Genomic DNA, 23,726 nt, shown 5'->3' with positions numbered 1-23,726 from the left:
CATATATAAATGCCTCTGATTTAACATATTATCAAAGATTCTTTACAATTTGTGATACATCTCCACTCATATATAAAAAAAAAGAAGAAAAAAAGAACTGGTTTACTATTGGGAACGCACATCAACTGAACCACGCCAAACCTTTAGCCAACGGCAATGCTCAACGGTCGGGACTCCGTAAACCGGGGAAATTTTGAAATGAGCAATGTGAAAGTGCATTTCTTAGCAAAGGCACAGTCAGTTAGCTAACTCACCCGTCATTTTAGTGCTGGATTTTATTGTACATTCGGACCCCTGCTGTGCCTAGTTTGAAAGTTGTACATTGGCTGAAGAAGATGGTTGTTCATCTATGACGGAGCCTCAGCTTGAAGCAAGAGGAGACACGGGGGCCAGAGTGGTAGCAGAGTGGTAGCCATTAAAGTCAGAGTGGTAGCCATGAAACGCGTCAAAGAGCTGATGCAATTAAAGAACCTTAGAGAAAAGGAGATGATGAGCAAGCTTGACCGTTTTCTAAAGAAAGATAATCTATCTGAAGAAGAGGAGTCTGTGTTCAGGTCTTTACAACTAGAATTAGAACAGCTTTACAAGGATCTGGCAAAGGGTGCCTTTGTAAGGTCAAGAGCAAAATGGATTGAAGAGGGGGAAAGAAACACTAGTTATTTTTTTGCACTTGAAAAGAGAAACTACAAAAGAAAATCTATAACTGCACTCAAAATGAACAATTTTTTATGCAAAGATCCCATTACAATATCCTCATTTGTCAATTCCTTTTATGAAAACCTTTACAGCTCTCAATTTCAGGAAGATGGTTGTGAAAGCTACATTTGCCACATTCAGAATTATGTCCCTGTAATTGAGGATGATTTTCACTCAGTTTGCGATTCACCTGTGTCAATTGAAGAAATTAGAGAGGCTCTGAATTCAATGAAAAAAGGGAAATCACCTGGCCCTGATGGCCTGACAGTTGAATTCTATAGACAGTTTTGGGAGTTGCTAGAAGACCAGATTTTCAATGTTTCAAGATTGCATTGAAAAGGGGGAAATGGTCTCCACTATGAAACAGGGCCTTATTTTATTGATTCCGAAGCCTGATAAAGACCCTTCTCTCATTGACAATTGGAGACCGATTACTTTATTAAATGTTGATTACAAATTGATTGCTCTGGTTGAAAGATTAATAAAAGGAATAGATACCATTATAAATGAGATTCAAACAGGATTTATGAAGGGCCGTCACATAAGCTCTAACATTCGTTTAGTCTTGGACCTTATAGATTATTCAGATGCAATTGACTCAGATGCGGTTGTCCTATACAGATGCGGTTGTCCTAGACTTCTGTAAAGCCTTGGACACAATTGAACATGAATTTCTCTTTAGGTCTTAAACTTTTTGGATTTGGTGAAAATGTTATTAAAGTAATTTGCATGTTTTACAAAGATATAAATAGCTATGTGCTACTAAACCTTAATACATCCAAAATATTTAGTATCAACAGAAGTGTACAACAGGGATGCCCAATTTCGCCATTTTTATTCATTTTGGTTGTGGAACTTCTATCTCTAGATATTCTGAATAATGCAAATTTGTATGGCGTAACCATTTTTAACAAAGAAATCAAAATTTCCCAACTGGCTGATGATACTACTATTTTCTTAAGAAACAAAGACCAGGTCGCACATGCCCTTAATGCTATAACTGCATTTTCTATTGCATCAGGATTAATACTGAATGTTTCTAAATGTGAAATCTTATGTTTATTTGACTCGGATGATAAAGAAATAGAAAATATTCCTGTAAAGGACTGTGTTAAATACATCTGTCAAAAAAATCACTTAGTCAGACAACATTTGAATTTCTCTCCTAAAATTAAGAGAACTAAAAATATATTTAATAATTGGCTACAAAGAGAACTTTCTATACTTGGGAGAGTACTTCTGTCCAAGGCAGAGGAACTGTCTCGTTTTGTGTACCCCTCATTATCGTTATGTGTAAATCCAGCTACTTGTAAAGAGATCAATAAGACCTTTCTTGACTTAATCTGGAAAAATAAGTCTCACAAACTAAAAAAATCTGTCCTTTCTAACAAAAGAGCTGAAGGCGGTCTAGAAGTGTTGGATTTTGCTGACATAAATAACGCTTTCAAGATAAACTGGTTGAAAAAGCTGTTTGATCGATACCGATTCAATATGGTATTTCATTCCAAATAATGTGTTGGGAGGTCTTCAATTTTTACTGAAATGTAATTATATTCCTGAAAGATTACCTGCTAAATTGGCTAGGTTTCACCAACAAGCATTAATGGCCTGGAAAATATGTTTCCTGCACAATTTTTCCCCTCATAAAGCTCTTTTGTGGAATAATTCAGACATTACTGTAAGGAATAAGTCATTGTTCTACCCCAGCTGGCATGAGAGGAATATTGACTTTGTTCTTGATATTTTCAACAACAAGGGTAATATTCTCACATATGAACAATTTATAACATTGAAAGAGTTTCCAATACCTTTCAGATAGTTTATTTCTGTGATCAAAGCCGTTCCCAGTGGTTTAACTACACTTATGAAAACTCATCTTAATTTTGGGAATGATCACAAAGTTTATCCAGAACTCAGATTGGAAGGCGTGGGCTTACTTGAGAGATCTTGTTGTAATAAATATATAAGACAAATTCTTCATTCACAAAACCAACTTACACCGAGAGGAAAGTTTTTCTGGAACATGCTTATTCCTGACATTGTCTGGAAAAATGCATGGTTAAGGCCTTACAAATACTGTATACCAAAGAAAGTTAACTAAGGAAGTGCACTTCAAAATTTTACATAAGATATATCTTATGATGATTTCCAAATTTGTGGCTATTGATGATATCTGCGTTTTCTGTGAAAACGAAGGTGAGAATCTGTCTCACTTGTTCTTTGAATGTAAATTTGTGTCAGATTTTTGGGAAAACCTTGCAAAGTACTTATTTACCATTATGAACACTGCCTATATTTTTTACATGAAAGATATATGTTACTATTGCAATGATAACAAAACCACTGAAATGATTGTAAATGTTTTACATTCTTGTTGCCAAATACTTTATACACGAACAAAAATTCCAAAATTCTATACCAAAATTACACATTTTTTCTGATTGAATTGAATTATCTTACTAAAACATTAGCCCTAGTGAATAACAACAAGAATAACATCTTCATGAATCATTATAATACGATCTTTTCAGAGTGAATATAATTGCACTTAAATAGTTTATTTTGTATTATTTTATTGATATTTTTTGTATGTTTGAGTATTGTTAATACCTGCGTTTGATGTAGCGATGTAAGTTGATTTTTGAAATATGACAACAACAAAAAAAAGAACACGGCGGCCGATAGAATGATGTCGACAGCAGATTCAATGACTTCAAGTGAAAGTGGACAGAGCAAGACAGACAAAGTGGATTTGGAGTTGAATTAGAAGAGGACGCCAGAGATTTTAATTTGCGACAAGAAGATGTTGTCAGACATGGTTTTGTTTAGTAACTATTGTTGCACGTCTCAACCGTGCAGCTAACCTAGCTAATAATGTTGGCATGCTAACGTTCACGTTTGTCAATTTACTTAGCTAGTTATCTAATGTTACTGCAACTAGCTAAACACGCAATGCCACCAACTGTTGACTCATAACAGCAAATAAGGCTAGGTATATCTACTTTCATCTCTATTTGCTGTATTTCAAAGAACTGTTAGAGAGAGAAAATGTATCAGTACCTATCCATGGAATTATTTTGTCTCCCCTTGATCAATACCCGCTGCTAGGCCATGCCAGATCAGTAATTGATCATGAAGGATAGGGCAAAAGGGAAGGAAACCACGTTGCACTATGCATCCAAGTAGTAAATTATATATCAATCTAACTGATACTTTATTTTCTAACACAGGGCTTTTTCAGAATGAGGAGGATGACGGTGACAGTGGCACAGACTACTTCAACCCTGATATGGCTGGTACTCAGTTGCAACGTGATGAATGCGTAGGAGATGCATCCCTTCCTGACACCTTTCAGACAAATGAACTGCTTTATTACGAGAGATTCAAAGCCTATCAAGACTACACGCTAGGTATGATAACCTTACATGGTCTTACATCAATTCAGTTGTCAGGTTTACTGGCTAAAGAGGATGAAAGATGATTACTACAACCATTGATCGATCTTCCAAGGCTCCCAGTGAAAAATCTAAACAAAGCTGACTTGAGGTGTTGTCTCAGATGCTGTCTGTGCTGTTTTGCACAGGTAAAACATCAGAGGTGAAGGCCTTCACAGCTGACTACCTGGAGAAGGTTATGGAGCCTTGTGACTGGCAGGCACAGTGGTGCACAGACGTGTTTGATGTGCCAGTGGAGGTAAGTCACTTCGACCTGAAAGATTTCCCAGCAAGAGACTTGTCTAATGGAGCTGTGCTTTGTACACTGCATGAAATGAATTGGAACACTTGCATTCTGGATGCAGTTTTATAGGGAATCTGAATCCAGAGGTCTGGTTAAACAGTGAAACAGCTATCTTTTCCAATGTTATACAGATGGTTGGATCTGATCAGTGGAGCAGAAGTAGTCAAACAAGGTTTCCTAACCATTTACCCTTGAAAAATGGTCATATGAAGGTCACAACCTCATACTTATGCCCCTTTCCTCAGATGGCGGATGTGAACTATAAGGAGCTGAAAGCCAAGGTGAAGCTGGTGGTGCCCCTGCAGTGTGAGACAAGAGGCTGCGAGCTCACAGAGGCGGCCATGAATACCCTCTTAGAGGCCACACTGCACAAAGTGCCTCTGCAGGAGCTCCATGTGGTGTTTGATGAGTCTGGGGACTTTGACCAGACTGCGCTGGCACTTGAGCACCTCCGGTAAGTCCCCATTGTTAATAAAACTGCTGAGTTTTTTTTCCAAAGGGCTGTTAAAGCCGCAGTTATTCTTTCCATGTCAGATTAGAAAGCACAAGAAAAAGCACCTGTGATACATGCCTCTTGTTGTCGGACTTTGCATGGGGTGGAACTGCCATTCAATGTTGCTGTGCCTGACTTACTGTGTGTGTGAAAATGTATCCTTCTTGTCTTTTTGTCCACTTGATAGAACTTTAGAAAAACATATTTTTTTGGAGTGGTTAAAAGCTGCAATATGTCAACTTTTTTTTACAAAAGCACTCAGAATAATGTCAATGGACATGACATGTCACTTCACCCCTATCTGAATGTACATATTACCTCAACTAACCTGTAGCTCCGCTAGAGATGAAACGGTATGAACATTTCGTATCACGGTTATAGTGACCACGGTTATCAGTATTATCGGGGTATTGTTAAAATGTGCTGGAAATGTTCATAAAGTACTGACACGCACACTGAAATCATTTCACCAAATTTTATATTGAAAACCGACAAATAGAATTAGCAGCACTATGCACGTTTTGTGTGCATAAACATTAAAATAATAACATTAACGATGGCGCCATGAGGTAAAAGTTTCCCTAGTGCAAGTTTAAATGAACACAACCTTAAGCAATCAAATAAACAAACAAATAAAATTAGCAGCACTCACTTTGTAGTGAGGCACGGCAACCTTCATCAGCCTCAGAAAGCCCGGCCTCTCAACCCAATGAAAGGGCTGCAGTGAGGTCTTGAGAATTGTTTTAATGTGGGTGCATAAGCAGCCTGCCTTTTTAAAAATGCTTGCTTGAGTCTGTCACAACTGTAGATGAGGAGGGACCAGTAGCATCACTGGGTTAGCCTGCTGCACGACCACTCCGTAAACAAGGGAATAGAAAATGTATTATTAATATTGGTGTTACATTATAATTACTATTGTTCACACACACAGTCTATCTTCTGTGTTGCATTTGAGAATATGCAATGACCCCATGCACAATTTACATGAATACAAATCAGTCTTAAGAAGACAGTGATAATTGCGATGAGCCCAACAATTGACATAAATACAGTGTATTTGTGTTGTATAGGAGTCTATAGTGTTTCTCCTGTTGAAACACTTTTACGACCAAGTCGAAGTCTGCCGGATTGTAAATGAATAAAATATGTTGTTTGGGTGACAACTACATCAAATAAAATGTATTTTTAAAGCCCTTCTTACATCAGCTGATGTCACAAAGTGATATATAGAAACCCAACCTAAAACCCCAAAAAGCAAGCAATGCAGGTGTAGAAGCACGGTGGCTAGGAAAAACTCCCTAGAAAGGCCAGAACCTAGGAAGTCCTCTTCTGGCTGTACATAACTTGTGCAATGGGTGTATACAGCAGCCGAACAACGTGTAGTGTTTTTACAAGAGTAGGCAACACTGAAAGCTTCAGTTTACATTATTGACAAGCTATTAGCAAGTTAAACAGACAAACCATGGTATTTTTCACCCATTCCGAAGTCCCCACATCATGCATTGAGGGAAAGCTTACCTTGCATTCGCTATAAAGAAGTGGGTGGTGGTCACAAGTGTTTCCCCCTTTCGCAGCAATTTTTTAATTTGCATGTTCTGCAGACAGGGTGACAATCTTCGATTAAGTTCCCCTAAAACCCAAAATAAGACCACACTTCAGATTTGGTCCTCTTAGAAGGCTGACAAATCTCCCGAGCACTGTCACTGCCTTCCATCATGTTTTCACACACAACAAAACCCACGTTGCATGCTGCGCCTTCGTCAGACTGTTGCTAACTGGTTGATGCTGGACAGTATTTACCGTGAGTTTTTAATGATAATAAAAATGTGAAACGGTAATACTTATCGTCTGGAATTTTAACGTGGTTCATCGTGAAACCAGTAACCCTTTCATCCCTAACCCCCGCACATTGACTCGGGACCGGTACCCTGTAAGTTGTATAGCCTCGTTATTGTTGTTTTATTGTGTTACTTTTAATATATTTTTTACATTAGTTTATTTGGTAAATATTTTCTTAACCAACAGTGCAGTTCAAGAAGAGTTAGGGGCTTGTAAAGTAAGCATTTCACGGTAAGGTCTACCCTTGTTGAATTCGGCGCATGTGACAAAGTTTGATTTGACAGACGAGACAGAACCGACATCACCCGTCACATTACAGCGGCAAAAAAATAATATATGGACTAGTTCTTATGTGATACCAAATAAAAGAAGGGTGTGTTCAAATTTCGTGGTGTCTTCTGGAGACAGTGGGACGACGAGGATGATGACGTTGACTACTTTGTCAGATGTGTGGAGCCCCGCCTCAGGCTGTACGTGTAGAAGGGTGATAGTGGGGGGGTGGGGGTGGGAAGATTAGTCCGTGTGTGTGGGCTAGATTGGCACATTCTCATTTAGGCTGTATTGGTTCAGATCTGCCAATGACACGGCTAGCTTGAACCCATTATTTTTAATGCCGCTATCAGAATGGCCATATGGCATAGGAACCTGTAGAGCATTGTAAATGAGTGCAGTTCAGGAACACTTGAGCAAGCTCCGTGTCTAATGGTTAGAGCTGGATATGTTCAATGCTGTATGTGAGAGGGTGCAGATTATTCCTTGGCCACTAGATGGCAGTATGTACCCGGGGATTGTGAGTGTACTGTGGCGTCTCCTATTTTTTATGGGTGGAGAAGAGGGTTAAAATATATCTTATTGGCTTCAGCAGAAATCCACAAGCTTGTTCATGTTAGACCAATCAGCTCCTAGTTTATACCAAGGACACTGTTTGCCGATTTTGCTTTTAATAGACAAAGAATGTCTTTAACCCATTCACGATCGGCTCCTTAGGTAGAATGGAGGGTCTCGAGTCATTCTCCAAATAATAGTTAAGAACATTTTCAAGTGCCGGACATGGCCATCAAACAAACAATGCTGTGCTCTGAGCATCTCCTCTAGAGTTATCCCACCTTAACCTCTCGTTGCCCTCCAATGTTGCTGAACAATTTGTTCCCAGCAGTCCTCATAATGCGATTGTGTTTTAAGGAAAACAAAAGAAGTATATCTTTCTCTGTGGCTGTCAACCCTGTAGGTTTTATGATATTCTGGAGGATCGGGTGCCTGCTGGACTTGTGACAGAGTATTACTCTCTTTTGGCACGCTGCTCTCAGAAGTTCCAGGAGTTTTCTAGCCTGCGGAACGGCATCAGCAGCGACTCGGAGTCGGAGCTGGACAACGTGTCCATGGTGGAGGGCCTAAGGATGTACGAGCAGATGGAGGCTCTGAAGCGCAAACTCCGGATCATTGAGAACCCGCTGCTCAGGTAGCTGGCCAAGGGGACACGGGGTGGGAAGACTGAGAGGAGCTATCAGTGCCTCTGCAGAGTGTGTTGAGGGAGTAGTTGTGTGACTGATGAAGTTGGTCTCCTAACAGAGGGAAAAATAGGAAGGCTGAGTAAAGGCTATTGGATTCACCTCTGTCCCTGAGCTAGCATGTTTGACCTATACTGCCCCAGTTGAGAGCAAAACTTCTCACAGAATGACAGTACACTACAGTCCAGTTCAATGCATCATATTCTGGTTAGAATACAAAAGAGGGACAGCAATTGAATTTATAGTTACCACTAACGCACACTTGGTGGCACCTTAATTGGGGAGAACGGGCTCGTGGTAATGACTGGAGCGGAATCAGTGGAATGGTATCAAACACATGGGTTTTCCAGGTGTTCGATGCCTTTCCATTTGCTCCGTTCCGGTAATTATTCTCCCTTCAGCAGCCTCCCCTGGCCTATACTTTGAGACGCTATTGGAAAGTGGAGATGCAACCATTCTGCTTTGTCCAATGCTGTACCATTGTGTTCTTCTACATAAATGTATTCTCTCCTGACACTGCAGGTATGTGCTGGGATACAAGGTGAACTCAGGGCAGCAGGCTTGCAGGGCCAAGGGGCCTCGTGTCTCCGGTGGCCGGATGGTCCATGTCGTGTCCGTCTCCACTACAGTCAGCCAGCTGCAGAGCCTGATGGCAGACAAGCTAGGGCCCAAATTTGCTGGGGACGAGTTTGAAGTACATGTATGGCAAACAAATAAAATCATTAAAAAATATATATATATATTTTTTTTTTACATCCATGACATTTATCCATTCTTAGGCATATTGTATTTTGTCAAATGTAAGTTTGCCCAGGTTTCAATTTCAAATGGCCTGTTTAATGAGATGACCAGAGATGGAACCCAGTGGTTAAGTTCTCTAACTATGTCACACTTGTGTATTGGTCTAATACGCTGGGATTTGCTAAGGTGTGTGGGCTTTTTTTTATTTGACCTCCCTAGTTCCTGTACACTGGCATTCCACCAGGATTTGTAGAAGCTGTGTCTGTTCGCCTGAATGCCTCGGCTCTATCTTTGTATTCCACTGAGACGTTAGAAGCAGAAAACATGTGTTTTTGTGTCTTTCTTTGTTTAGTCGTGAGCGCAGATCTGTGTTGTATAGACCGACTGTGTACTGGAAATGCTCTGTGTTTAAATATTAGTTTCACAGTGAGCCCCTGCTGGCTGTGAGTGCCTGCTACAAGGGAGACGTGGTCATCATCCTTCAAGGACACTACACTGTCACCAGCTCCATCAGTATCCCAGACTCCATATCAGTGGAAGGTAATTTTTCATATTTCTGCAAGCAGCCTTTATAATGGCAGGATGCACTACTGCTGTATGTATGTACAGGTAACTGCCAGAGTAATGGAGAAACAACTCAATGAGGGCTACAGAGTATATTGAAAGCAGGTGCTTCCACACAGGCATGGTTTCTGACTTAAAACAATGTAAACTCTTTGCCATGGCCGTCTGTCACCAGATCTCAACCCAATTGAACACGAATGGGAGATTCCACCACCATCAACAAAACACCAAATTATGGAATTTCTTGTGGAAGAATGTTGCATCCCTCCAATAGAGTTCCAGACACTTGTAGAATTGATGACAAGGTGCATTGAAGCTGTTCCCGGCTCGTGGTGTGGTGGCCCAACGTCCTATTGAGACACTTTGTTGTTTCCTTTATTTTGTCAGTTACCTGTATGTATCAGTGGAGGCTGCTGAGGGGAGGACCGCTCATAATAACGTCTGGAAATGAATGGCATCAAACACATGTTTGATACCATTCCATTCACTCCATTTCCAGCCATTATTATGAGGTGTCCTCCCCTCTGCAGCCTGCACTGTTATGTATTTATTATCTTATGTTATGTATTCTTTGTTGCTATTAGCCAGCCAGGGATGCCTCTTACTGGATTCAGGTAATGAGGAGTAGAATCTGGTATTGTGAAAATCGAATCGAGCAAGAGGCCTCTGCTAATTTTCTGTTTTCCATTTATTGAAGTCCGATGTTCATTCATTGCAAAAATGTCCCTCTGTTTTTTTTTTTTTTTTTTTACGTGAGTGAGTTGTTCAACACATTTTGCAGGTTGTCTGAATCCTTCCATCCCTTTCTGTCACTCAAGAATCTGTTGCTATATCTGTGACTAATGTGCTGCGAAGTACTGTTACGGCCATGGAAGTTGTTTTCATATTGAACACTTGTGTAAGTGTTTCAGATGAAATCAAGTCTTCACCTGCAGATGATACTGTTATGGTACTGGTTGTACTATGTGGCGTGTTAATGCGTGTCGAAGGTAAAACAACCACTCAATCTACAGCACATGGAGTGAAATGAACGTATAGCAGAGAGGATGTGGGATGTACAGAGGGAGCCCTCGGGAATAAAATAGAGCTTGCTGGCGCAGTAAGCATAAGAACAGGGATGATATTAATGCATAGAGAAGGCTAGCTCGGGCGAGGAGAGGTCACAGCAGAGGCGCCACGTCAGTCTCTTTATGCAAATAGGGGGCCTGCCGAGTTGGATAGAGGGAGGGGAGATTGGAGGGGCTGTTTACATGCGTCTGTTTCTATGTGCGTGCCCTCCTGTGGTGCTAGGAAACCCCTGAAAGCTGAGATAAAGAGGGTGTGGAAATATGATGCAGCGCTGCCTGGCACTGCACCATGACAGGAAAAGAGCAACTCAATTAGACCACTGCCGGATTACCATAATAGAATTCTCCCTCCCACCAAAGAGCCTTTGATATTTAGAGGAGTAGGGCACACACATGCGTTTATTGCTTTTTGGATATTGCTGTATCAAAGACGGAGGGGAAAAAATGCATATGATCTATCTTCATAATAAGTATTGCGAGAATTTCCCGAAAAGCGTGTTCCTAAGGAGACATTACAATTCATTAGTGAGGAGGTTCAGTCAGTCAGCACTTGTTAAGAACAGACTGGATTCTTGATCTGCAATCAGTGCACCCGTTTTAGCATTTAAAAAAAATAATTCTCTAAGCAGCAGCACATTTTTGCCAGTCATGAAGCCCACTGGGAATAGGGTTTTCCTCTCCTGGATGTGTGCATGGGCCTATGACTTTACCAATCGATATTCAGCCTTTGGCCTTTCCAATGGCGGCGTGTGGAACCTAGCCAATGCTGTAGAATTGTTGGCCACATTGTGGAACACCTGTCTCCAGGCCATCTGTCAAGGAACAGAGAATAATGAACCCTAGCAGTCAGAACACTGTCCATCACATTCTGCCTGCCTGGGATTGTGCTGAATCACTACTTGTCATGTACACCACTGCGAGGTTGGAAGGAGAGTTCAGACCCAACACTGTGGCCATTGAGCCATGACCCAGTTGTCCCAGCCGTCAGCATGCAAAGATGGAGCAAATGCAATTTAATCTAAATGTATTCTTTCTATGTACAGTTGGTGGTGGGGAGGGGGGATCAATACAGTAATAGAGTATTGCCCTATTGTTTTTACAGAGTTCCTATCGATACTGTGGCTCCAAGTTTAGATTATTGCTAGGTAGTTAATGTTAGCTAGCGCTAGTCGGCTGTACCTACGCCAAAACATAGCTCATCATTCTATTGCTTGTTCGCCATCTTTTTAAATGTTGAGCCAACATGTTTTCAGCACTTATCTCCATGACAGATCAAAATGCCTTTTTCATGGCTCTCTTGTCCCTCTGCCGCAGACATACACTACCGGTCAAAAGTTTTAGAACACCTACTCATTCAAGGGTTTTTCTTTATTTTTTAAAAAGATTTTCTACATTATAGAATAATAATGAAGACATCAAACCTATGAAATAATACCTATGGAATAATGTAGTAACCAAAAAACAAATCAAAATATGTTTGAGATTCTTCAAATTGCCACCCTTTACCTTGATGACAGCTTTGCACACTCTTAGCATACTCTCAACCAGCTTCACGAGGAATGCTTTTCTATCCGTCTTGAAGGAGTTCCCATATATATATTGAGCACTTGTTTGCTGCTTTTCCTTCACTCTGCAGTCCAACTCATCCCAAACCATCTCAATTTGGTTGAGGTCGGGTGATTGTGCAGGCCAGGTCATCTGATGCAGCACTCCATCACTCTCCTTGGTCAAATAGCCCTTACACAGCCTGGAGGTGTGTTTTGGGTCATTCTCCTGTTGAAAACAAATGTTAGTCCCACTAAGCGCAAACCAAATAATCAGGCCACAAATTTAATTATACAATATACCACATTACTTCTTACTAGTAATGAATTTGTTTTAGAAAAACTACAAAGCATGCTCTTCTGTTTTTTTGTGTGGGGTGGGTGGGGGGGAGAGCTGAGTGGCTGGTAGATTTTTAAATGGTGACTGGTGGACCAAAAATAACATTTTAGGCCCTGATTTAGGCAAACAAATCTTCTTTCTTTTCAGGGTTCGGCCTACCTGATGAGGTGGTGATTGAGAAGAAGAACAAAGGGGACTCGTTTGTGGCGTCAACAGGAGCCGACGTGAAGATCTCCAACGTCAAGTTCATCCAGCACGACGCTATCGAAGGCATCCTCTGTGAGTCCTCTTAGTCCTTTTCCCAATGTGATGCTGCCTCTACATCAACCCTGCCCCCCAACTCTACCCATTGTCCTGCGTTAGTAATTCTGCCTAAGCTGCTGGCACTGCTTAACATCTGGCAACAGCCATATATCAATGACTTTCCAGGAGGAGAATGGGGTTATGGTCATACACGCATTCTGAATACTAGGATCTAGCTGGTGTCTTTATTTACCTCCTAGTGTCAATCTTCATCTTATTTCCCTCTTGTCTCCAGGTGTACATCAGGGTAAGCTGGAGATGGAGAACTGTGTCCTTCAGTGCGAGACGACCGGTGTTATTGTGCGGACGTCAGCCCACTTGACTATGAACACGTGTGACCTCTACGGCTCTAAGGTGAGAAGTCATCACTCTTTCATGGTGGCTTTGTTTTTTTTTACTAGTACAGATCTAGCTCTCGTGTTAATCATTGTGTGTGTCTGAGGCCGTGCAGTAGCCTAGCTGTGTCTCTACATGCTGATAACTGTTGTGCTATAGGGAGCTGGTGTGGAGATCTATCCTGGCAATGTCTGCAGTATGGTGGGAAATGGCATACATCACTGCAAAGAAGGAATCCTGATCAAGTTGGGAGATTTTAAGTTCTACTGGTCATTTACCAATCTGTATATTACTGTTCCCAGCACTAGCACATCCAACCTCCATCTCTTCCTAGGTTCAGTTCAATTCTAAGCCTGTGGCATTATCTTCCCTCAACCGAAATTGAATTTAGTGGAGAAAGATGTTAAAATGCACACACACACCGCAAAAACAAATATGGACTTATTTCCCTTGTTACCTTCAGACGAGTTCTGGGGTCTTATCTCATTCCCTGAGGCTAGAACGGTAGTGTGTTTTTTATCGCTCCCTCACACAGAGCTTTCCTTCCTGTTGTCTCTCTGCTCGGTGTGTTGGACTTGGCCAGGACAACTTAAGCAGGAAGACCGACGTGATGACTCTGTTTATGCCTGTCTTTCCCCCCTCTCTCTGTTGCTCATCTGTCAACCTCCTCCATCCCTTCAACCCCACCAGGACTTTGCTGATGAGCTGGACACCATGCCCAAGATCCCCATGGTGAACAATGTGATCCACAACAACAAGGGATACGGAGTGATCCTGGTCAAACCTAGTGATGCTGTACCAGGCGAGGCTGCACAGGAAGACACCCCTACAGGTATGAACTAGTTCCAAAGCCTGGGGAAGTTTTCCTCAGGAATATTATATAAAAAAAAGGGGTGCCGTAAAACATAGTCTAGATGGAAACTAGTGATGCATCGACACTTATCAAATCTTTCACATATTTTGCGTTGGTGGCGTTCCGAATCGAGTTTTGTCTTCATGAAAATTGAGATCTGCAACAAGCGAGCAAGCTTAAGATACAAAACTAACACCGCACAAGCTACTCAAACTTTCTTACATGGTATGAAAAGAGACATGGACGAAACAAGGAAAAAAATGTAATGCCTCTGAGGGGAAATATCATTTCTACCTAGAGAAAATTTTGGTTGAGTATTGAATACCAGCGCTCCCATTCAAGCACATAATCCAATACGGAAGTTCCAATAGACTTCCTTAGGTAGAATCAACAAGACAGGATTGTCACACGAGACTAGGTACTAACCAAGTCTTACTCAGTATTTCCCACATCAATGGGTTTACTGTCTCTGGAAACCTGAGTTGGTTTCACTGGGAAGTTTGTGAGAAAATGTGCTTGACCTTCAGTCCAGGGCAGCTACAGAATAAAAGGTGCAGCTGAAGGTGGCATGGCTTAAAATACATCTGGAGTTGCTCTCTTCATCTCCCTCACTCTCCGATGTCCTGTAATGGAATGTCCCTTATTGTTTAACCCCAGACAGGAGAATGAGCGAAAGTGGCAGAAATTTGACCTTAAAAAAAAAAAAACGAAATAAACAAAGCTATCTCTTCTCTTCAGATTACCCTTTAAAAATATCATCTGCAACATTCATTAATTTTTGCGGAGACACTACTAAGCCAACAACCGGGTAGTAATTGTCATTTGCGTTGTTATTGAAAAGATGATGTCCATTATGGTCCCTTGTTATTTCCCATCCGGAATTTGCAAAAAAGCTGTTAATAAAACATTTCTCAACACTCCATTCTCCGCTTTAAACGTCGAAAAGAGGCTGCTTGCATTTGGATTTGAAAAGGTAAGAGCAAGGCAATTATCTACCATTGATCCCAAAGGGCAGTCTTTGTTAGAATACACTGTCAGTCTGATTTGAACAGAATATAGTAATATTTCACAGGAAGACGTGGTGTTTTCATACATGACAAATCCGAATGTCATGATGGAGAAGGAAGTGGAAGTGGTGGTATTAGGTCTGAATGTCACAGCGAGGTGTTAACAAGCCTGTCATGAACGGATTCACGTTCTTTTCCAGATGAGCAACTGGATATAGAAGAAGGGAACGAGGACATGAAGGGTGAGGGGAAGATGCGGGTGGATGTGGACGTGCAGCTCATCGTGGTGGATGTGGACGTGCAGCTCATCGTGGTGGACGACTGCTCTGTGAAGGAACCAGTCTCCTATTCGTCTTGTTACGCCGTTCCTCCGGAGTTCACGGAGGGCAACGATGCCATCAAGAGGGAGCTGGTGGCCACGTCAGCCAAGAAGCAGCGTCGCCAGAAGAGCATGCTGAAGGAGCTGGGAGTGACCCAGGCAGATGACAACCTGCTCTCCCAGGAGATGTTTGTCTCCATACAGGACAACCAGTTCAGGAGAAACGGCATGGGCAGCTTCGGCACCTTGTACTGAGACTAACTGACCCTTCTTCCTGTTCTGTTTTCCGTACATGCACAATCACACTTTTACTTGATTTATTCCAACCTCTTTGCTAAATTTTGCTGCACTGACTAGTGAGTGGGTATGCATACTTTTATACGCTTTTTATCAAGGCTTTTTAATACAATTCTCATTTTAGTATACTGATATCGTGGAGACCTGAGTCTGATAAACACAATTATTTTCACTATGACTAATGATGAGACTCAAATGTCCTTCAAATGTTTTTTCACTTTTTTGGGGTGGATATTGTATGATTTCTTGTAATGGATATTGTTAAGATGACACTGTTTGAAATGCTTTTGTTGTTGGGAGAAATCACGTTGCCTTATTTTGAGTTAGTGTCTCACCCTCACCTCTAGTTCTGGCCATTTGTTTATCAAATGTTGCTGAAAACACTCTGTAAACATTCTAAATCATGAGCCAATTAAAATTAGTACTTATATAAGTTTTGATCTGTTTTTTGTTTTTTTTTACAATTGGATACAGGTCATATGAGAGGGGTGAAATCTGGAAGGGTGCTCACTGGTTTTCTGGGCTTTTATAAGATGCCTTTTATAAGATGCTCACAATTGTTGAATTCCAGTTGATTAATTTTCTGGGGATTAAAGGGCTGGTAAAACCTCATTACACCACAGACAGTTTGATTAATTACCTAATCCAGCATGCCCCTGTGAAATACAACACATTGTACTGCCTCTTATGAGGTGTCCCAGGCTGACCTCAATAGACCAATTTATTCCACAAATTCAAAACTGAATTAAATGGTGCCGGTAATCATTATGTCAGTGAAAGCATCTGCCCAATGATGGAGAAAAAAAAATGTATCTGGTGATGAGTACAGACTGACAAAAGTCCATATTTAGGTCAGCATTTGACTGGGAGAATGGACTAATTGGATGTGAAATGGTTTTGTTAAATTGAATATTTTTACATACACATTTAATGGACCCACTAACAACCTAGGGATCGATCATTTCATAGTGTTTTGTGAATGGGGGGGGGGGGGGGGGGGGGGGGGGGGGGCTTTAAAGGAATGTGTCGTGTTAAGGCGTTACTCCCCCCCTCTGCTTATTTCCTTATTATCATAGCATATTTGTAATTTCTGCATTAAGCGAAAGTTCCCTGGTTCAAATACCCGAGCCGACGAGGGGAACAATCTGTCTCTACCTGTGAGCATGGCACATAACCCTCATTTGCTCCTGTGTATGTGACAATAAAACTGATATTTTTTGTTTAAAAAAATTTAAGCTATAGGAATAACAAATAAATATAACTTATAGGTCTGAACACTGTCCGGGTATTGGAAAGAATCTATGAACAGGATCGAGGTGGGTTTTCATACTGTCATCTGAGGAACCAATTATTGCTAGGACCGCTCAGGAAGCGTGTGGTTTTGTGTTGAGAAACTACAGGCGATTATTATAGATTTTCCTCAACGTTTCAGTGACGTGCCATAGATGTCAAATAGAACGGGTGGAGAAAGAAACTGCAGGGCTTTTTGGCAAACGTTTTATCTTCAATAGAAGAATTCTAGGATGACAAAAACAAGAGCTCTGGGTGATGGAGGACAGTAGAAAGTGCTGTTTGAAGTGGTGTCCTTTTTATAAATAGTGAGTGTCTACAGGAACGAGCAGTGGCCGTCGTTCTGGGGGAGAGGGAAGGGCCTGTCTGTTGTCCTCTAACTACTTTGTCATATGAGGGGAGATAGCTGACAGGCTGGCTTTTAGACTCACTATTTCTCTCAACTTTTGTAGCTCCCCTCCCTCTTAGCTTTTATGCTAAAATGACATTTTATGCCATGACACTTTCTGACAACAGACCATTATGAACAATTTGATAGGCCTAAATGGCTGCATTCACATAAGCAGCCCAATTCTGACCTTTTGCCCAATGAATGGCAAAAATAGCTGATCTGATTGATCAAAAAAACAATTAGTGACAACAATATCTGAATTTGTTTGAGTTAATGAATACTCTTCTAGTCTTTAAATGAGAAGTTTGAGACTCCTTTGTCTTCCTATTATTATAATTTTTTTAATTTGCTATGAGAATTCATATTATTTTAAATTAAGAATTACTTCAGGTTGGCTGTTAATTAGCTGTGTCAGGCAATTTCCAACTCTCCCCATTACTTTGTCAAGCCTGCAATTCTCCTGGTGTCCCTCACATGGCCATTTCTATGGAATATATTGTAAGGAAGGGAAACGTTAATCATACACTGTTATACACTATCATACACTAAACGACTACCGCCCCGTAGCATTCACTTCTGTCATCATGAAGTGCTTTGAGAGACTAGTCAAGGACCATATCACTTCCACCCTACCTGACACCCTAGACCCACTCCAATTTGCTTACCTCCCCAATAGGTCCACAGGCGACACAATCGCAACCACACTGCCCTAACCCATCTGGACAAGAGGAATACCTATGTGAGAATGCTGTTCATCGACTACAGCTCAGCATTTAACACCATAGTACCCTCCAAAATTGTCATCAAGCTCGAGACCCTGGGTCTCGACCCCGCCCTGTGCAACTGGGTACTGAACTTCCTGAAGGGCCGCCCCCAGGTGGTGATGGTAGGTAACAACATCTCCACCCCGCTGATCCTCAACACTGGGGCCCCACAAGGGTGCGTTCTGAGCCCTCTCCTGTACTCCCTGTTCACCCACGACTGCGTGGCCATGCACGCCTCCAACTCAATCATCAAGTTTGTGGACGACACTACAGTGGTAGGCTTGATTACCAACAATGACGAGACGGCCTACAGGGAGGAGGTGAGGGCCCTCGGAGTGTGGTGTCAGGAACCTCACACTCAACGTCAACAAAACAAAGGAGATGATTGTGGACTTCAGGAAACAGCAGAGAGAGCACCCTCCTATCCACATCGACGGGACAGTAGTGGAGATGGTAGTATGTTTTAATTTCCTCAGCGTACACATCACGGACAAACTGAATTGGTCCACCCACACAGACAGCGTTGTGAAGAAGGCGCAGCAGTGGCTCTTCAACCTCAGGAGGCTGAAGAAATTCGACTTGTTACCAAAAGCACTCACAAACTTCTACAGATGCACAATCGAGAGCATCCTGTCGGGCTGTATCACCGCCTGGTACGGCAACTGCTCCGCCCACAACCATAAGGCTCTCCAGAGGGTAGTGAGGTCTGCACAACGCATCACCGGGGGCAAACTACCTGCCCTCCAGGACACCTACACTACCCGATGTCACAGGAAGGCCATAAAGATCATCAAGGATAACAACCACCCGAGCCACTGCCTGTTCACCCCGATATCATCCAGAAGGCGAGGTCAGTACAGGTGTATCAAAGCAGGGACTGAGAGACTGAAAAAAAGCAAGGCCATCAGACTGTTAAACAGCCACCACTAACATTGAGTGGCTGCTGCCAACATACTGACTCAACTCCAGCCACTTTAATAATGGAAATTGATGTAAAAAATGTATCACTAGCCACTTTAAACAATGCCACTTAATATAATGTTTACATACCCTACATTACTCATCTCATATGTATGTGTATATACTGTATTCTATATCATCTACTGCATCTTTCCATTTTTATGTAATACATGTATCACTAGCCACTTTAAACTATGCCACTTTTATGTTTACATACCCTACATTACTCATCTCATATGTATATACTGTACTCAATACCATCTACTACATCTTGCCTATGCCGTTCTGTACCATCACTCATTCATATATCTTTATGTACATATTCTTTACCCCTTTACACTTGTGTATAAGGTAGTAGCTGTGGGATTGTTAGGTTAGATCACTCGTTGGTTATTACTGCATTGTCGGAACTAGAAGCACAAGCATTTCGCTACACTCGCATTAACATCTGCTAACCAGGTGTATGTGACAAATAAAATTTGATTTGATTTGTGTGTGCATGCATGTGTGAGATATTCTGTAGCTAAAGGTAATGTCAACCTATTAATTGTGAGAAAAAAAGCCCTATTTACTAGGCTATTCAAAATCAAATACAAATTCAATATAATTGTAGGCTAACACTGTAAGCTGCTCTGCACAATCAATGAACCAACAGTATAGCCTTGGCCCATATGGTGTGCTTGGGCTCATATATAGGCCTATGCAAATGCATAAGCTCTAATATGCTTATGGGTGTTTTGAATGAATCGTCACCTTAAAAAGCGCTGTCCATTTCGTTGTGTTAGGCTATGAAACAACATCCACAACTACCATGTTTTCCACTCAGTTGCAAACTGCTGAACTTCTTTTCAAATTGATCAAACACATTTAGGTGAGATTTAAAAGCACATACTGTTTTGATAAGGGTTTGATGTGATTCTTGATTTCATTTACATTGATGTCAGAGTGGTTTGAGGGACAATAGAACCCTGAGTACCTGGCCATTAGCCACCTGATGGTTGTTAGCGAGTCGGGTACTACCAACGCATGTCCAGAGTGCATAAGAGGAGATTACTGCGATCATGACTGGTTACCTCAACATCCCTACTTGTGTGTGTGTGTGTGTGTGTGTGTGTGTGTGTGTGTGTGTGTGTGTGTGTGTGTGTGTGTGTGTGTGTGTGTGTGTGTGTGTGTGTGTGTGTGTGTGTGTGTGTGTGTGTGTGTGTGTGGGGAGAGAAGGAAACGGGACCTCAAATGGATTTGTGACAGAAAATGGAAATATTTGCTCACAACCCATGGCGCCTAAATCTGTTCTGAACATGGAGGCTGGCCAGGGGTATTGAAGGGCACAGAAAGTAATCTGAGGGAAGGCAGTTTTTTAAAAACGAGGCTGTTTAGATAAAGCAAAGGGAAAAGAAAGGGGAAAACTTATTTCTGTGGGGAGAGTCTGGCTTCTGATATAGAATACTGTAGAACAAATAATTGTGTCTGCTATCTTGGTTTTTGTCTCTTGTCCTCGCATGACTTGAAGATGGCAGACAAACATATGTGGTGAGTCTGAATGCACTCTTGTGCTTGGGTGTGTGTTCAAATATGTGATGCATTGTGGGTAAATTGTAGCTGACTGACTGATTTACAAATAATAATGAGTAGCTATTTACGATGCAAGGTTTGATAGATCAGTCAGTCCGCAGTCGCCTACAATGTCAGCTGCAATGTCGAACAAGCCCTGTGTGTGTACGCGCATATGTGATTGCTTGTTTACATTCACACGCATGTTAAATTTGGTAATCATCTTGGCCAAACAGCTTTAGTGCTGTTTTAGACAGTTTTGATCAGTTTGGAATGTGCCTCCTTAGGGCAACCAGCGGGTCGAACATTAAATCCTTTGGAGCTGCTAATTGCAACTGTATGAGTGAAGATTGTTTAAAATACCCTGCCATCAGCACAATGGATATATGGGGTTTTAGCTGAGGTCCCTGTGAAGTAAATAAAAGGGAGTCGAGGAGGCGTGTAGGAGGACTGATTTTCGTCTATTTCCATTATTTTTCTCCAGTGTCAGCAGACTATAACCAGACTATTTCCGATCAATACATACTGACATTGAATTTTTTGGAATTGATACATCAGTGACTGTATGCTGACAGCCTGGCAATGATAATCATGAGGTACTCTGTTGGGAGTGAGAGTGTGCTCTAATGTGGTTGTTGTGCTACAGGGCAGCTACAACATGGAAAGTAAATGTCTGTGCTGCAGACAGATATCCGTAGTACTATTTCATCTCTTATGTTTCACATGTTGCTCACTGACAAAGTCTAGCCTAGCGCCCATAGCTAAAGCTACAAACGAAATCGCAACTGACAAGGACTTAAAATATGTTTCCGTTCTCTGCCAGTCAAGCTCTTGGCATACAATTACCACTATGTGCTCAGAACACAATCAATGGACAAACTAGGACCAAAAGCTTTGTTTTACCGAATAAAGTTTGTCCTCAACTGATCTACCAGCCACCATCTGTGGAGCGATTGGCTTCAGCTAAACCTCACATTTGGCATGGCACAACAGCTAGCATGAAATGGGGCCAATGGCTTTGACGTACGTGAGAGGTAGATTTGACTGAGAGAAAAAAATGTGTGTAAGCTATTCATGTAAGCTTATTCATTTGCCATCACACATGCCTTTCTTTACCTGATCAGTAAAAAAGGAGAGCCAATGTGTTTGGAGACAGCTCCGTTTGAGGAGAGAGAGAAGTATGTTAGATCTGTCACAGATGGCAGACAATTATCCGTAGGCCAAAATGGATGAATTGAGCCCTTTAAAAGTTCTGTGTTGAAAGCTTTTTTTTAAAAATCCTTTATCGGAAACAGGCTATTATTGTCACTCTCAAGAATAGACCACCTCCAATCGCAGAGAGCTAATGAATTATTTTAAAACAGGAAGTAGACAGGATCTTTACAGAAAATCCATGACCGTGTAACTAAGTTAGATATTTAGCTGGTTAGATGCAGCATTTAATTGTGATCCATAAAGTCCCTCCCCTCAGACAGTCGTAAGGCTACAGAGAATTACTGCTAACACCAAAAGCTTTCATCCATATACGTTCACTTGCTTCATCTCATTTTGTTGCCCCCTTTTTCTACTTTTGTTGGGAGTCAGGGGGGCAGAATCAGTGTGTCGAACCCAGACCCTGCTGCGGAGCCAGATCGATGGAGTCTTGGTGGGTCATCTGCCACAGTTTTCTTGCTTTAATGACTGCAATATCTCATACCATCTGTCATCCTCAACAGGCCCAGGTGGGGGGTCCCACTCAATTGGGCTGGATTAAAGACGGGTAATTGTCAGCTCTTGCTACGGTGCCCCTTGCCAGTCTATTTCTGATACCACTGATAGGGCAGGCATCATCTCTTTTCTCGCACCGATGGCTTAAAGCTAATATCAAGAGACTGTTTTGAAGTTGAAGTTCTCTTCAACAACACTAAAGCAGTGAACTTCCTCATACCCCCCCCCCCCCCCCCCCCCCCCCCAGCTATCGTTTTTACCAAGAAATGTTGATGGTCTCTATTGGCTTATCTTTCAGGTTCTTTGTCAGTTTCATTATCATTGTGATTTTACTTGGGCCTACAGTACATGGAATAACAGTAAACATTGAATTTGTCATATTTGGTGTTGGAGTAAAATAGTGGACAAAGTTATAATCCCCTACCCAAACATTAGTATTGTATAGGCTACTAGTCTTTATGGCTAGCAACAGTTTGAAAAAAGGAATTAAACCTGGTATCTTAGCAACACCCAAACACAGATGGAATCCCTCATACAAGAGATTCCAGCAGAGGCTTTTGTATTTTTTGGTCTAAAAGAGTAACAGTGAACAAATTGAAGAGAAAACAAAGACTGTGTGAGTTACCCATTTACGGAAAGCAGGTCAAGACACATCAGTGGATATCAAGAGTAATGATTCCCTTGCTCCTGCGGTGCTGAATGTTTCTCACGCTGTACGCAGGAGAGGAATGCTGCAGAAAACCGGCTCATACATCAACTTAGAGATGCACCATAGCTCCATGGTGTAGTGGAAAGAAATGGGTTAGTCCATCTACAGAGAAAACATACACAGATATGCCACTAAAAAAACAGGGACAAAAAAATAACCAGATATGTATAGATACTGATGTATATGCAACAGAAAAAATAGACAATGTTGTAGATAGTACTCCAACACGGCATTTCTCTCCATCGCTGATTGTTACAGATTGTTGCTCTGCATGAAAATCTCTTCCTACTGTTATATCTCCCTTTTTTTTCTCTCCCCAGGCTGTGATGAGTACAAGCCAATCTGCTGTTTTCAAGTGTCAGGCAGCCCTACAGTGGGTATTGGTTAGGTCTCCTACCACTTCCTTATTTAAGGGTCATAAAACCACCACGATCTTGTAAGCTGACATGGCTCTCTCCATTCAACTCTACTGCCCAGCAGTACTGCCAAAAGCAATGCCAATTGTCGTCACAAGTGAGGGATAAACTGGCCGTATTATTGCCATAGTAAGGACGTGAGGGCAGCTTTTCTATAAAAGGACTCTGGTCTCCATCATAGCATTGATTGCTGTACATCTATAAACGCACCTTGAGCTGAATGCAAATACTCTCCCCGACAACGCTAATACTCATCCCTATTCAGCCCCATGTCAGGGCCCTCATTGTCACAT

At 41.6% G+C, this 23,726-nt stretch overlaps 1 pseudogene; it reads left to right on the top strand.

Annotated features, from left to right (window-relative positions):
• Positions 1 to 156: 156 nt before the first annotated feature.
• On the top strand, positions 157 to 15,603 carry LOC139412412 (SHC SH2 domain-binding protein 1-like; annotated as a pseudogene).
• Positions 15,604 to 23,726: the final 8,123 nt, after the last annotated feature.

Source organism: Oncorhynchus clarkii, chromosome 6 (assembly GCF_045791955.1).
Source record: "Oncorhynchus clarkii lewisi isolate Uvic-CL-2024 chromosome 6, UVic_Ocla_1.0, whole genome shotgun sequence".
Taxonomy (NCBI): domain Eukaryota; kingdom Metazoa; phylum Chordata; class Actinopteri; order Salmoniformes; family Salmonidae; genus Oncorhynchus; species Oncorhynchus clarkii.
This window is presented reverse-complemented; position numbering and strand designations above follow the sequence as displayed.